Source organism: Convolutriloba macropyga, chromosome 7 (assembly GCF_964194025.1).
Source record: "Convolutriloba macropyga chromosome 7, txConMacr16.3, whole genome shotgun sequence".
NCBI classification, from domain to species: domain Eukaryota; kingdom Metazoa; phylum Xenacoelomorpha; order Acoela; family Convolutidae; genus Convolutriloba; species Convolutriloba macropyga.
Genome location: NC_134474.1, coordinates 25,020,993 through 25,037,128, shown reverse-complemented (window position 1 = coordinate 25,037,128; position 16,136 = coordinate 25,020,993).

Genomic DNA, 16,136 nt, shown 5'->3' with positions numbered 1-16,136 from the left:
TATGGAAAATTTATGAACCTACAAAATGGTTACTGGCATTGAACGGATTCGTTATCAGACAAAATACCGGCAAAATGAGCCTCAAAAATTGCCGTCTAAAAAACCACTTGTAGGATCGATGGTTGTTATCTTAATACGTTGCCTTGATTAGATTTGTCGTTCATACGTTGCTTTAAAATGTTATGCGATATGGAAAAAAGATTGAATTGACTTTCGAAAGAGTGTTGTTTTACACCTTTAAAATGATGCCGTCCCCTAATACGCGAGATCGGTCACATTTTCCCCTCCTGGTTCGAATTCTGAAGTGTTCATAAACTAAAAGTTGGTTACACGATTACCCGTCTTGACTCGACTGAGTTACCACCAACCCGACAAGCAATCAATTGGCCGCAACATCAGTTTTGGACGCGTCATGATTATTTCAAACTTCATGTAACATGATTCTGCAAAAAGGTGGATGCAACCTGAATTCAAAGGGGCCAGGACGAAACATTGGACGTACAGATGGAAAAAAGCAATACGATCTCAAGCTAGATCCTGGGGCATAAAATCAATTGTTTAGAAACGAAATTCGATGTGTGGAGCAGCGTTGTGCTGCTTAGGCTCAGCTGTACAAAAGAAAGTTCTGCGAAACGTAAACAATGAGATCAACTGAGTGGAATTCTGCGACTGAATAGAAACCTCCTTCAAATTGACCCTTCGACACATGTGACGACATTAGAAGCAAACATAATCATAAGTCATCAACAACATGAGATCCACTCCACTTCAAGATGATGGGCAACAATCAGGGATAAATCAACAACAACTGTAAGACAGAACAATTTTTTTTCACTGGTTTTGCGGTATATTATTACTTTGAATTTAGACGGCAAGTTTGATCCCAGACAATAGTATTTAGGAGAGCGGATATTTTGGCTGTAATTCTTTGTAGCGGTTACCATTATCCCCCTCAAACAAAAATTCTGTCACAAAATATCATCAATTTTGAAAATTGTCGGTCGAATTCCTGGAAAGTTCGGGAAAATGATCAAATTAGGTTGTACAACAAAATTTAACCTCAAATATGAAAAAAGACAAGAAAATATAGTCGAAATTGCTCAATTTTGGAAAATTTTGGTCAATTTTGATGCAATTCGAAAAAAAAATTAGAAAATCAATAGCTAACATAAATAAACTGTATTTTTGAGTATAGAACCGTCCAGTTTACTGGTTTACTCTTCCGTACTCTTCTTATTCAAGAATTTGCACCAACTGATCAAAATTGGAAAAAAAATGGCCAAATGTGTAAGTTTTGCACAATTTTGTCAAATCTCTTTTCCACTTTGAAGGTTCGTGTATTGAGTGAAACTCAATACGGAAAAGGTGTGATAAATTTCTTCGCTCGTTTCAGTAACGTACCCTCTGCGTATTTTTCGTCCTTTAACTTTTGAAATGTTCCGTTTGAATGTGTTCCGTTTATTTTCCGATTGTTGAATGTATTCCGTTTATTTTTCAATAACTTCGCTCTCGTAAAACTCTTTTTTGTATTCGATCGTTCAGTTTTTTTGCGTTCAAAGTCGTATTTCTCTGCCCTATTCGTTCCTTCGATGCAGTATGTTGTCATTTGCGATGAAGTTTGTCTTTGTTTTTGTTGCCTTATGTTGATTTTGCTATTATGCTGGTTTGTTGTTTTGCTCTTATTGCTTTCTAAGATGTGACTTAGTTAATTCATGAGTTACGGCTGGATTGTTTTTTGACTCTTTCAACTTTACTAATATACTGGCTCTCCTCTTGTAGCATATTAAATTTTGCTGCTGTATGTATGTGTGTAACCGTATGATTGTTTGTTGGTTTGGTCTTTTTTCCTTCTACGGTTTGACTTTGTTCTCGAGTTAGGGCTAGATTGTCAATTGAATTTTCCAGCTGTCATAGTCTACAAATACACTTTTGTAGTTATTTAACTTTTGCTATAGTTTAATACTGTTTGGCTGTTTAGGTCTTGAGATACGGCTAGTAAATTCTTGTCCATTTCATCCGTTTAGTTTGCTACTGCATTGCCGTAAACCAGTTTGTTATTGGTATACTGTGAACCATAACGATCCGTGCTTGTTTGTTCATCAGTAGCATCTCTCCTCTTTCCTAGGGTGTGAATTAAGTTTGTTCTGGAGTTACGGCTAGTTTGTTTGGTTGAGTATGTTGCTGTGGTCTGTTAACATACTACTTTCCCACCTCTCCTCTCGTTGTTTGCTCGTTTACCGCCCATTCTTTCCCGTATTGTTGCGCAACATTCTTTGAACGTTTCCCTCCGTTACGTCCGTTTCATTTTCCGTTTTGTGCGTCGGTCGCTCAGCGTCTCAATCCCATCCGTTGTGTTGCCCTTTTCCTACCCGCGTTTTCACCTTGTCTTTTACATTTCCCGTTCTGTTGTGTGCCGTTCAGCAGTCCCTCCCGCCCCATCAATTTCGTTTCCCATTTCGTTGCGCTCCGACCATCCTGCCCCTTGCCGGTCGCCTGTCTTCCTGTTTAGTCTCATGTTGCTTAAAAGCACGTTAGACTCTCTCTCACTGTTGCTACTTTTTTCCGCCGAGTATTTCGGTACTCGGTAACTACTTTCCTGCTCTTCGGCGTCTTGATTATCAAGTCGTCATCAATTGGGTTTGGTATAACCCTCATTCCACGTGTTTGGTTGGAAGTTACTCTACATTGAGAAATCGTCCATTCCAATATCATGGCCGACGAGCAATAATAATCGAAGAACTCTATAATGCAAGATCTAATCTAGAATCCGAATTATGTAACATCCGCAAAGATAATACTGATGCCATAGATCGGCAAGACAGGAGGGTTAAAGTTGAACGCTTGGTTTTTAAGTTGATGGAAGTTTTCAGTAAACTTGTGCAGAAGAAGAATGAAGAACTATTTGACTTCGCCAGTAAAGCCGAGAACCCAGATTCAATTTATCATGTCCTTGAGCAATGGTTGGATGATGAAACTAAGACCAATGATAAATTCCTGCTTGCAGCTAGAAGCTATATTGACTCAGTTGCTGACATAGACACCGTATGCGAGGGCGTTAATCCTCAATGGCAGTCTAAGAGAAGTTCACGCCGAACATCGTCATCAATGTATAGACAACTTTTTCATGGCAAAACTAAAACGAGAAGAACCTGCGAAACAAGAACAAGCTGCAATGCGCCTATCGAAACAAAAACACGAAATTACCATGAGAAGAAAGCAGCTTGGAATACACATGGAGCAGATGGCACATCAAGAATTGGAGGAAGACCATCGCCAGCGAGTTGCCGCAGCTAAATAAGATGAGACCGAATTAATTGATAATCGTTCAGTTTTTAGTCACCAATCAAGTGAATTAAATTTACTTAAAGATAAGGGATCAGATAAAAGTCAGAAATTTGTTCAGGATTGGGTAAATTCGTTTCCATCCGGAAATTCATTGACTGCTGCAAGTAAGTAAAACGTTTCTCGTCCTGGTTCCGCAATTGCTGAAATCCCGTTCAAGATGCTGCTCTTAGTAATCCTCCAAAAAATTCAAGTAATGTAGCAGGTAACTTAAATCACCTTGAAATGCTATCTCACTACACAGGACCAGGAGCTGCATTTTCATTTGCTCAGCAAGAAGTGTGGTATCAAGAATACCTCCAGGCTCAACTGCAGCAAGCTCTCAGTGATCGAGGGTTGGAGCAGGCCCATAGTACCTCAGGTAGTGTTGTAGTGAACCCAGTGAAACAAGTACCAGTCAAGCTACAAAATGTTGCACTCCCACCACTTCAATCACCTATGCAACGTCCCCGGCCGCCGACACCTGTTATGGTATCATCGAACTCCAACATTTTTGTACATTATTTTTCAGCAAACCCGCAGGCAAATGAAACCATGGATCAACAAATTGTACGCTTGGGGCCGAAAAGCTCTATTATGCCTGGTGAGTTGCATCTTTCTAACCCTCGTGCTCTACAACAACAGAATCAGAATCCGCCTCAACAGAATCCGCCTCAACATTCCACACGAAACAGATTTCCCTATTAACCATCTCATGCATAACGTTATTCCGTCCTCTATCCCGGTGAGCACAGCAACAAATATACTTGCCCCCAAATAATGCACAACAAATAAACTGTCAATTCGCCCTAGCCCAACTGGTACCATTTCCCATCACACCAAAACGGCCACTTAACCGTAACTTTGATCAAAACTTGAGACATTTTCCTCAGAATACCCCTCAAACGTAAATCATCCAACCAAAAATGCTGCCCTTTTCAACAACTTTCAGCCGATCCTGACCCCAAACACTGCTAACCCCGCCATCAGTCATCCAATTCCGCAATTGTTTGCCCAACAAAAAATTAATAGCAACAACGCAGCAACCTCATTAACCCCTTAAGTACAACTGCTAACATCACATCACCTTTTTTCACGCGCGTTATACCTCCAACATTTGGGCATACCACTCCGATACCATTGTGCTGGGGTGGCCCACCGCATCCCACGCCTCCTGCGCCGGCAACCGGGAATGCCGGCCTGATCAGCCACGCTACCGGAATGGAAGTTGTCCTGATACAGTGGAGATCCCCTACAGTGGCATGAATGGTATGGTCATTTTAAAAGCGCAATTGACTCCCAGTCCCTAAATGATGATGTGAAATGCCTTAAGACCCTCGTAACTGGTAAAGCTAGAAGAGCTATAGCTGAATTCGCTTACTGGGGTACAATGTACAGAGACGCATTGAGGTCCCTAGAACGTAATTTGACCAACCACAGGCGGTTGTAAGTGCCCATTGGGACAAACTCAGCAGCATTAGGACAAATTCTCAACACCGGCGCACAGAAGCTTCCAAGCAATATGACGGAGTCATGGTCACTCTTAACGGTCAAAAAGCCTTGGGTGAAACATACTCTTGTGGATTTCAACAACTGGTCAAAATAGAAGGCTGAAGCGCACGAGGTACAGAAGAATACCGCAATTAAAACCAAGAGAGAGGATACCATCAACCCAATAACCAAGTCAAAAATTGCATCAAAGGCATTTGCTGCAAATACGCAACAAGGCAACAAGAGAGTTTTCAAAAACCCCAACAGAGCGCTAGGTCAACATCTATCGCAAGCAGCATCGTATGCAAGGGCAATCATCGGTTTTGAGAGTGTCGTGTGCTTAAGGGAAAAACCCCACAAAGCGAGTCGAGGTCGTGGCTGTAGCAGAGCTCTGTTTTTCTTGTTTGCGTGATAAACACAACTTTAGGCAACGCCGAAGTCCCCGTAAATGTAGGGAAGATGGCTGCAACAGCTCCCATAACAAATTCTTTCACGGAGCTGAAAAGGTTTTCCAGGCTGAACCCTCAAATAACAACATCAATAGTTCGTCGAAGTCGAATGCAGGTAAGAACAGGCCAACTACTGGTCAACAGCAACCAAGCAAAACGACCACTTTGTCTTCTGTCACTGCTGTCAAAGAAGTCCTTCAGGTGACGGAACTGAAACGTACTAATTCTTCTGGTAATAGTACTACGGCGTTGGTTTTATGCGATACCACTTGCTCTACATCTGGGGTGTCCGATATTGTCGCAGCTAGACTCGGTTTGCAAGGTACAGCATTAAAACTTACAATCAAGGGTAAAAACACGGAAGAACTCATCGACACAAGGGTTGACCGCGACATCGCATAAAGATCAAAACTTCGAAGCATCCACTGCACCTCCCTATGTGAGGTAAACGTTAAACGTAGGTTCCGATACTATTGAAGTTAAGTCCATGCAAGAAATCTAACCACATCTGGCCGTCCTAGATCCAGCAAGGTTTAGCTATGGAGACATTGAGATGATACTTGGACAACATGTCTACCATGCCATCCTCCCGAAAGAGTACTTTTCAGCCGACAAGAAGGGCTCACCGTTCGCTGTCCGCTTGCCCATAGATTGGGCTTTAAGTGGCCCACAACCATTAAGTTCAAGTTCATTCTCGACGTGTTGCAAAGGCAATATTGAACAAGACTATGATTTGGCTTGTCAAGTCAAGTCATGGTACTATATGGAATTGTACGGCTTGTACATGCATGTTGACCCACGATCCGCTGCGGATGTTCGCGAGCATAAAATACTTGAAACAACGACTTATCATAATGGCCAAAAGTACGATGTCGATATGATGTGGCTGATGGGCTGGTGACAACTGCAAGCTCCCGAAAAACTAATTTTCGTCACTGGTGCAACCTTAATCTCACGAGAAGCGGCTCTCGAGAGACACAACACACAAGTTTAGGCAATGCCCAACTCCTCGTAAAAGTAGGGAAAATGGCTGCAACAGCTCCCATGATACCTTACTTAACGGAGCTGAAAAGGTTTTCCCAGCTAAACCCTCAAAAAACAACATCAATAATTCTTCGTCGTCGAATGCAGGTAATAGCCGGCCAACTACTGGTCAACAGCAACCAAGCAAAACGACCACTTTGTCTTCTGTCACTGCTGTCAAAGGAGTCCTTCAGGTGACGGAACTGAAACGTACTAATTCTTCTGGTAATAGTACTACGGCGTTGGTTTTATGCGATACCACTTGCTCTACATCTTGGGTGTCCGATATTGTCGCAGCTAGACTCGGTTTGCAAGGTACCGCATTAAAACTTACAGTCAAGGGTAAAAACACGGAAGAACTCATCGACACAAAGGTTGACCGCGACATCGCATAAAGATCAAATCTTCGAAGCATTCACTGCACCTCCCTATGTGAGGTAAACGTTAAACGTAGGTTCCGATACTATTGAAGTTAAGTCCATGCGAGAAATCTAACCACATCAGTCCGTCCTAGATACAGCAAGGTTTAGCTATGGAGACATTGAGATGAAACTTGGACAATATGTCTACCATGCCATCCTCCCGAAAGAGTACTTTTCAGCCGACAAGAAGGGCTCACCGTTCGCTGTCCGCTTGCCCATAGATTGGGCTTTAAGTGGCCCACAACCATTAAGTTCAAGTTTAGTCTCGACGTGTTGCAAAGGCAATATTGAACAAGACTATGAACTGGCTTGTCAAGTTAAGTCATGGTACTATATGGAATTGTACGTCTTGTACATGCATGTTGACCCACGATCCGATGCGGATGTTCGCGAGCATAAAATACTTGAAATAACGACTTATCATAATGGCCAAAAGTACGATGTCGATATGATGTGGCTGATGGGCTGATGACAACTGCAAGCTCCCGAAAAACTAATTTTCGTCACTGGTGCAACCTTAATCTCACGAGAAGCGGCTCTCGAGAGACACAACACACAAGTTTAGGCAATGCCCAACTCCTCGTAAATGTAGGGAAAATGGCTGCAACAGCTCCCATGGTACTTTAATTAACGGAGCTGAAAAGGTTTTCCCAGCTAAACCCTCAAATAACAACATCAATAATTCTTCGTCGTCGAATGCAGGTAACAGCCGGCCAATTACTGGTCAACAGCAACCAAGCAAACGACAACTTTGTCTTCTGTCACTGCTGTCAAAGGAGTCCTTCAGGTGACGGAACTGAAACTTACTAATTCTTCTGGTAATAGTACTACGGCGTTGGTTTTATGCGATACCGCTTGCTGTACCTCTGGGGTGTCCGATATTGTCGCAGCTAGACTCGGTTTGCAAGATACCGCTTTAAAACTTACAGTCAAGGGTAAAAACACGGAAGAACTCATCGACACAAAGTTTGTTCAATTGACCGTGACATCTCATAAAGATCAAAACTTCGAAGCATTCACTGCACCTCCCTATGTGAGGTAAACGTTAAACGTAGGTTCCGATACTATTGAAGTTAAGTCCATGCAAGAAATCTAACCACATCTGGCCGTCCTAGATCCAGCAAGGTTTAGCTATGGAGACATTGAGATGATACTTGGACAACATGTCTACCATGCCATCCTCCCGAAAGAGTACTTTTCAGCCGACAAGAAGGGCTCACCGTTCGCTGTCCGCTTGCCCATAGATTGGGCTTTAGGTTGCCCACAACCATTAAGTTCAAGTTCATTCTCGACGTGTTGCAAAGGCAATATTGAACAAGACTATGAACTGGCTTGTCAAGTCAAGTCATGGTACTATATGGAATTGTACGGCTTGTACATGCATGTTGACCCACAATCCGCTGCGGATGTTCGCGAGCATAAAATACTTGAAATAACGACTTATCATAATGGCCAAAGGTACGATGTCGATATGATGTGGCTGATGGGCTGATGACAACAGCAAGCTCCCGAAAAACTACTTTTCGTCACTGGTGCAACCTTAATCTCACGAGAAGCGGCTCTCGAGAGACACAACACACAAGTTTAGGCAATGCCCAACTCCTCGTAAATGTAGGGAAAATGGCTGCAACAGCTCCCATGGTACTTTACTTAACGGAGCTGAAAAGGTTTTCCCAGCTAAACCCTCAAATAACAACATCAATAATTCTTCGTCGTCGAATGCAGGTAACAGCCGGCCAATTACTGGTCAACAGCAACCAAGCAAACGACAACTTTGTCTTCTGTCACTGCTGTCAAAGGAGTCCTTCAGGTGACGGAACTGAAACTTACTAATTCTTCTGGTAATAGTACTACGGCGTTGGTTTTATGCGATACCGCTTGCTGTACCTCTGGGGTGTCCGATATTGTCGCAGCTAGACTCGGTTTGCAAGATACCGCTTTAAAACTTACAGTCAAGGGTAAAAACACGGAAGAACTCATCGACACAAAGTTTGTTCAATTGACCGTGACATCTCATAAAGATCAAAACTTCGAAGCATTCACTGCACCTCCCTATGTGAGGTAAACGTTAAACGTAGGTTCCGATACTATTGAAGTTAAGTCCATGCAAGAAATCTAACCACATCTGGCCGTCCTAGATCCAGCAAGGTTTAGCTATGGAGACATTGAGATGATACTTGGACAACATGTCTACCATGCCATCCTCCCGAAAGAGTACTTTTCAGCCGACAAGAAGGGCTCACCGTTCGCTGTCCGCTTGCCCATAGATTGGGCTTTAGGTGGCCCACAACCATTAGGTTCAAGTTCATTCTCGACGTGTTGCAAAGGCAATATTGAACAAGACTATGAACTGGCTTGTCAAGTCAAGTCATGGTACTATATGGAATTGTACGGCTTGTACATGCATGTTGACCCACAATCCGCTGCGGATGTTCGCGAGCATAAAATACTTGAAATAACGACTTATCATAATGGCCAAAGGTACGATGTCGATATGATGTGGCTGATGGGCTGATGACAACAGCAAGCTCCCGAAAAACTACTTTTCGTCACTGGTGCAACCTTAATCTCACGAGAAGCGGCTCTCGAGAGACACAACACACAAGTTTAGGCAAGGCCCAACTCCTCGTAAATGTAGGGAAAATGGCTGCAACAGCTCCCATGATACCTTACTTAACGGAGCTGAAAAGGTTTTCCCAGCTAAATCCTCAAAAAACAACATCAGTAATTCTTCGTCGTCGAATGCAGGTAATAGCAGGCCAATTACTGGTCAACAGCAACCAAGCAAACGACAACTTTGTCTTCTGTCACTGCTGTCAAAGGAGTCCTTCAGGTGACGGAACTGAAACTTACTAATTTTTCTGGTAATAGTACTACGGCGTTGGTTTTATGCGATACCGCTTGCTGTACCTCTGGGGTGTCCGATATTGTCGCAGCTAGACTCGGTTTGCAAGGTACCACTTTAAAACTTACAGTCAAGGGTACAAACACGGAAGAACTCATCGACACAAAGTTTGTTCAGTTGACCGTGACATCTCATAAAGATCAAGAATTAGAAGCATTCACTATACCTCTCCCTATGTGAGGGAAATATTAAATGTAGGTTCCGACACCATTGACGTTAAGTCCATGCAAGAAGTTTAACCACATCTGGCCGTCCTTGATCTAGCAAGGTTTAGCTATGGAGACAATGAGAAGATACTTGGACAACATATCTACCATGCCATCCTCCCGTTAGAGTACTTTCACATCCGTTAAAAAAGCTCACCGTTCGCTGTCCGCTTGCCCATAGATTGGGCTTTAAGTGGCCCACAACCACTAAGTTCAAGTTTAGTCTCGACGTGTTTCAAAGGCAATATTGAACAAAACTATGAACTGGCTTGTCAAGTTGTCATGGTACTATATGGAATTGTACGGCTTGTACATGCTTGTTGACCCACAATCCGCTGCGGATGTTCGCGAGCATAAAATACTTGAAATAACGACTTATCATAATGGACAAAGGTACGATGTCGATATGATGTGGCTGATGGGCTGATGACAACAGCAAGCTCCCGAAAAACTACTTTTCGTCACTGGTGCAACCTTAATCTCACGAGAAGCGGCTCTCGAGAGACACAACACACAAGTTTAGGCAATGCCCAACTCCTCGTAAATGTAGGGAAAATGGCTGCACCAGCTCCCATGATACCTTACTTAACGGAGCTGAAAAGGTTTTCCCAGCTAAATCCTCAAAAAACAACATCAATAATTCTTCGTCGTCGAATGCAGGTAATAGCAGGCCAATTACTGGTCAACAGCAACCAAGCAAACGACAACTTTGTCTTCTGTCACTGCTGTCAAAGGAGTTCTTCAGGTGACGGAACTGAAACTTACTAATTCTTCTGGTAATAGTACTACGGCGTTGGTTTTATGCGATACCGCTTGCTGTACCTCTGGGGTGTCCGATATTGTCGCAGCTAGACTCGGTTTGCAAGGTACCACTTCAAAACTTACAGTCAAGGGTAAAAACACGGAAGAACTCATCGACACAAAGTTTGTTCAATTGACCGTGACATCTCATAAAGATCAAGAATTCGAAGCATTCACTATACCTCTTCCTATGTGAGGGAAATATTAAATGTAGGTTCCGACACCATTGACGTTAAGTCCATGCAAGAAGTTCAAGCACATCTGGCCGTCCTTGATCTAGCAAGGTTTAGCTATGGAGACAATGAGATGATACTTGGACAACATATCTACCATGCCATCCTCCCGTTAGAGTACTTTCACATCCGTTCAAAAAGCTCACCGTTCGCTGTCCGCTTGCCCATAGATTGGATTTTAAGTGGCCCACAACCACTAAGTTCTAGTTTAGTCTCGACGTGTTTCAAAGGCAATATTGAACAAAACTATGAACTGGCTTATCAAGTTGTCATGGTACTATGTGGAATTGTACGGCTTGTACATGCATGTTGACCCACGATCCGCTGTGGATGTTCGCGAGCATAAAATATTTGAAAAAACAACTTTTCATAATGGCCAAAGGTACGATGTCGATATGATGTGGCTGATGTGCTGATGACAAGCAAGCTCCCGAAAAACTACTTTTCGTAACTGGTGCAACCTTAATCTCCCGAGAAGCGGCTCTCGAGAGACAACACACAAGTTTAGGCAATGCCGAACTCCCCGTAAATGTAGGGAAGATGGCTACAACAGCTACCATAACAGCTTACTTCACGGAGCTGAAAGGGTTTTCCCAGCTAAACCCTCAAATAACAACATCAATAATTCGTCGAAGTCGAAAGCAGGTAATAATAGGCCAATTACTGGTCAACAACAACCAAGCAAACGAACTTTTTCTCTTCTATCAGTGCTGTCAAAGGAGTCCTTCAGGTGACGGAACTGAAACTTACTAATTTTTCTGGTAATAGTACTACGGCGTTGGTTTTATGCAATACCACTTGCTGTACCTCTGTGGTGTCCGATATTGTCGCAGCTAGACTCGGTTTGAAAGGTACCGCATTAAAACTTACAGTCAAGGGTAAAAACACGGAAGAACTCATCGACACAAAGTTTGTTAAATTGATCTTGACCTCTCATAAAAATCAAGACCTCGAAGCATTCACTGCACCTCCATGTGTGAGAGAAACATTAATTGTAAGTTTCAACACCATTGACGTTAAGTCCATGCAAGAAACTTACCCACATCTGGCCGTCCTGGATCCAGCAAGGTTTAGTTATGGAGACATTGAATTGATACATGGACAACATGTCTACCATGCCATCCTCCCGTTAGAGTACTTTTCAGCCGAAGAAAAGAGCTCGCCGTTCGCTGCCCGCTTGCCCATAGGTTTGCTACTGCATCGCCGTAAACCAGTTTGTTATTGGTATACTGTGAACCATAACGATCCGTGCTTGTTTGTTCATCAGTAGCATCTCTCCTCTTTCCTAGGGTGTGAATGAAGTTTGTTCTGGAGTTACGGCTAGTTTGTTTGGTTGAGTATGTTGCTGTGGTCTGTTAACATACTACTTCCCCACCTCTCCTCTCGTTGTTTGCTCGTTTACCGCCCCTTCTTTCCCGTATTGTTGCGCAACATTCTTTGAACGTTTCCCTCCGTTACGTCCGTTTCATTTTCCGTTTTGTGCGTCGGTCGCTCAGCGTCTCAATCCCGCCCGTTGTGTTGCCCTTTTCCTACCCGCGTTTTCACCCTGTCTTTTACATTTCCCGTTCTGTTGTGTGCCGTTCAGCAGTCCCTCCCGCCCCATCAATTTCGTTTCCCATTTCGTTGCGCTCCGACCATCCTGCCCCTTGCCGGTCGCCTGTCTTCCTGTTTAGTCTCATGTTGCTTAAAAGCACGTTAGACTCTCTCTCACTGTTGCTACTTTTTTCCGCCGAGTATTTCGGTACTCGGTAACTACTTTCCTGCTCTTCGGCGTCTTGATTATCAAGTCGTCATCAATTGGGTTTGGTATAACCCTCATTCCACGTGTTTGGTTGGAAGTTACTCTACATTGAGAAATCGGCCATTCCAATATCATGGCCGACGATCAATACTAATCGAAGAACTCTATAATGCAAGATCTAATCTAGAATCCGAATTATGTAACATCCGCAAAGATAATACTGATGCCATAGATCGGCAAGACAGGAGGGTTAAAGTTGAACGCTTGGTTTTTAAGTTGATGGAAGTTTTCAGTAAACTTGTGCAGAAGAAGAATGAAGAACTATTTGACTTCGCCAGTAAAGCCGAGAACCCAGATTCAATTTATCATGTCCTTGAGCAATGGTTGGATGATGAAACTAAGACCAATGATAAATTCCTGCTTGCAGCTAGAAGCTATATTGACTCAGTTGCTGACATAGACACCGTATGCGAGGGCGTTAATCCTCAATGGCAGTCTAAGAGAAGTTCACGCCGAACATCGTCATCAATGTATAGACAACTTTTTCATGGCAAAACTAAAACGAGAAGAACCTGCGAAACAAGAACAAGCTGCAATGCGCCTATCGAAACAAAAACACGAAATTACCATGAGAAGAAAGCAGCTTGGAATACACATGCAGCAGATGGCACATCAAGAATTGGAGGAAGACCATCGCCAGCGAGTTGCCGCAGCTAAATAAGATTGAGACCGAATTAATTGATAATCGTTCAGTTTTTAGTCACCAATCAAGTGAATTAAATTTACTTAAAGATAAGGGATCAGATAAAAGTCAGAAATTTGTTCAGGATTGGGTAAATTCGTTTCCATCCGGAAATTCTTTGACTGCTGCAAGTAAGTAAAACGTTTCTCGTCCTGGTTCCGCAATTGCTGAAATCCCGTTCAATATACTGCTCTTAGTAATCCTCCAAAAAATTCAAGTAATGTAGCAGGTAACTTAAATCACCTTGAAATGCTATCTCACTACACAGGGCCAGGAGCTGCATTTTCATTTGCTCAGCAAAAAGTGTGGTATCAAGAATACCTCCAGGCTCAACTGCAGCAAGCTCTCAGTGATCGAGGGTTGGAGCAGGCCCATAGTCCCTCAGGTAGTGTTGTAGTGAACCCAGTGAAACAAGTACCAGTCAAGCTACAAAATGTTGCACTCCCACCACTTCAATCACCTATGCAACGTCCCCGGCCGCCGACACCTGTTATGGTATCATCGAACTCCAACATTTTTGTACATTATTTTTCAGCAAACCCGCAGGCAAATGAAACCATGGATCAACAAATTGTACGCTTGGGGCCGAAAAGCTCTATTATGCCTGGTGAGTTGCATCTTTCTAACCCTCGTGCTCTACAACAACAGAATCAGAATCCGCCTCAACAGAATCCGCCTCAACATTCCACACGAAACAGATTTCCCTATTAACCATCTCATGCATAACGTTATTCCGTCCTCTATCCCGGTGAGCACAGCAACAAATATACTTGCCCCCAAATAATGCACAACAAATAAACTGTCAATTCGCCCTAGCCCAACTGGTACCATTTCCCATCACACCAAAACGGCCACTTAACCGTAACTTTGATCAAAACTTGAGACATTTTCCTCAGAATACCCCTCAAACGTAAATCATCCAACCAAAAATGCTGCCCTTTTCAACAACTTTCAGCCGATCCTGACCCCAAACACTGCTAACCCCGCCATCAGTCATCCAATTCCGCAATTGTTTGCCCAACAAAAAATTAATAGCAACAACGCAGCAACCTCTAGCATCCCCATTAACCCCTTAAGTACAACTGCTAACATCACATCACCTTTTTTCACGCACGTTATACCTCCAACATTTGGGCATACCACTCCGATACCATTGTGCTGGGGTGGCCCACCGCATCCCACGCCTCCTGCGCCGGCAACCGGGAATGCCGGCCTGATCAGCCACGCTACCGGAATGGAAGTTGTCCTGATACAGTGGAGATCCCCTACAGTGGCATGAATGGTATGGTCATTTTAAAAGCGCAATTGACTCCCAGTCCCTAAATGATGATGTGAAATGCCTTAAGACCCTCGTAACTGGTAAAGCTAAAAGAGCTATAGCTGAATTCGCTTACTGGGGTACAATGTACAGAGACGCATTGAGGTCCCTAGAACGTAATTTGACCAACCACAGGCGGTTGTAAGTGCCCATTGGGACAAACTCAGCAGCATTAGGACAAATTCTCAACACCGGCGCACAGAAGCTTCCAAGCAATATGACGGAGTCATGGTCACTCTTAACGGTCAAAAAGCCTTGGGTGAAACATACTCTTGTGGATTTCAACAACTGGTCAAAATAGAAGGCTGAAGCGCACGAGGTACAGAAGAATACCGCAATTAAAACCAAGAGAGAGGATACCATCAACCCAATAACCAAGTCAAAAAATGCATCAAAGGCATTTGCTGCAAATACGCAACAAGGCAACAAGAGAGTTTTCAAAAACCCCAACAGAGCGCTAGGTCAACATCTATCGCAAGCAGCATCGTATGCAAGGGCAATCATCGGCTTTGAGAGTGTCGTGTGCTTAAGGGAAAAACCCCACAAAGCGAGTCGAGGTCGTGGCTGTAGCAGAGCTCTGTTTTTCTTGTTTGCGTGATAAACACAACTTTAGGCAACGCCAAAGTCCCCGTAAATGTAGGGAAGATGGCTGCAACAGCTCCCATAACAAATTCTTTCACGGAGCTGAAAAAGTTTTCCAGGCTGAACCCTCAAATAACAACATCAATAGTTCGTCGAAGTCGAATGCAGGTAAGAACAGGCCAACTACTGGTCAACAGCAACCAAGCAAAACGACCACTTTGTCTTCTGTCACTGCTGTCAAAGAAGTCCTTCAGGTGACGGAACTGAAACGTACTAATTCTTCTGGTAATAGTACTACGGCGTTGGTTTTATGCGATACCACTTGCTCTACATCTGGGGTGTCCGATATTGTCGCAGCTAGACTCGGTTTGCAAGGTACCGCATTAAAACTTACAATCAAGGGTAAAAACACGGAAGAACTCATCGACACAAAGGTTGACCGCGACATCGCATAAAGATCAAAACTTCGAAGCATCCACTGCACCTCCCTATGTGAGGTAAACGTTAAACGTAGGTTCCGATACTATTGAAGTTAAGTCCATGCAAGAAATCTAACCACATCTGGCCGTCCTAGATCCAGCAAGGTTTAGCTATGGAGACATTGAGATGATACTTGGACAACATGTCTACCATGCCATCCTCCCGAAAGAGTACTTTTCAGCCAACAAGAAGGGCTCACCGTTCGCTGTCCGCTTGCCCATAGATTGGGCTTTAAGTGGCCCATAACCATTAAGTTCAAGTTCATTCTCGACGTGTTGCAAAGGGAATATTGAACAAGACTATGATTTGGCTTGTCAAGTCAAGTCATGGTACTATATGGAATTGTACGGCTTGTACATGCATGTTGACCCACGATCCGCTGCGGATGTTCGCGAGCATAAAATACTTGAAATAACGACTTG